This window comes from Haplochromis burtoni, unplaced genomic scaffold (genome assembly GCF_018398535.1).
Source record: "Haplochromis burtoni strain Fernald_Lab_line unplaced genomic scaffold, NCSU_Asbu1 Contig_313, whole genome shotgun sequence".
NCBI classification, from domain to species: domain Eukaryota; kingdom Metazoa; phylum Chordata; class Actinopteri; order Cichliformes; family Cichlidae; genus Haplochromis; species Haplochromis burtoni.
The window spans coordinates 434,206-435,459 of record NW_024582674.1 but is presented as its reverse complement, the minus strand read 5'-3'; positions in this window follow the sequence as shown (position 1 = coordinate 435,459).

The window sequence follows — 1,254 nt, the reverse complement described above, 5'->3', positions numbered from 1 at the left end:
GTACGTTCTGATTGGTTGCCGTCGTTTAAGTCAAATGTGCTTAAAAGAACTTAGTTGTCCAGGGGCAACGCTGTGCTGTAGGGGTTGTCTTTAAAATACAACATCACCATCACTTACTCCAACTTACGTTAATATAATATTAATATAAATTTTGAAAATCTGATTTCATGTAGACCCCGAGATACTTATCCTCTTCCACTTGGGGCAGGAACTCGTCCCTGACCTGGAGTGGGCACTGCACCCTTCTCCGGCTGAGGACCATGGCCTCAGATTTAGATTTAGAGGTGCTGAGTTTCAGTATCTCGGGATCTTGTTCACAAGTGACGGGAGAAAGGAGATCGACAGCTACGGTGAATGTAAAGTCAAGTCAAAGTCAAAAAAACTTTATTTATCCCGAAGGGGTAATTAAGATAGATGATACCGTGCCGACCGCACATACAATACACAAACATCACATTGGGGAGACAGGTCAGGCTACACTGGCTGGTCGACCACACGAGCAGTGACCGGTAAAGTGAAGCTCTCAATTTACTGGTCGATCTACGTTCCCTATATGCTCGGTGATATGTTGGGACTAAAGGCATCCAGTGTGCTGACGCCCAGGAAACATTTTCCTGCAGACGGGTTTTACTGCAAGATGATGAGCAGCTGAGATATGACAGCGTGTTACACAACGACTTATTTATAACTGAGATCTTATCCAACAGCCAGAAACAACAGATTATAGGTGTGTACAGAGTATAGTGTGTGTGCGTGTGTGTGTGTGCGTGCACAACAACAACAAAAACTTATATCTGATTTAGTGCATGCACATAAATGCTCGCCGTTCTCTGTAGCGCTCCATTAAGTGTAGATATCCGGATGCTCCGTCCTTCATGTGTGGATGTGCTGCTGTTCTTCAAGACTGGCAACCAAAGGTCCCGTCAGGTGAACCTCACGGATGTTCAAACTTAATTAAAGTTAAAACATTTTTAATGTTAATTTTAGAATAACTGAATCTACTTGTGATGGCTGCAGTTACAGTCACACAGGGTAATACCGAGCATCAGTGTTACGACAGAGGTTTCACCAACACGCACATTTTTCTGTCTTTCTCCAGAGACCCGAGCTCTTCCACGGCAGCATTTTTAATGTATCTTTGATATTTGGGCTGACTGGGACCCGATGAATGTAAAAACAAAGAATCACCAGATTTTTTTTACCTGATTTTTGTTTTTACGAAAAATGAGAGCCACACATTCATTCAACATTTCA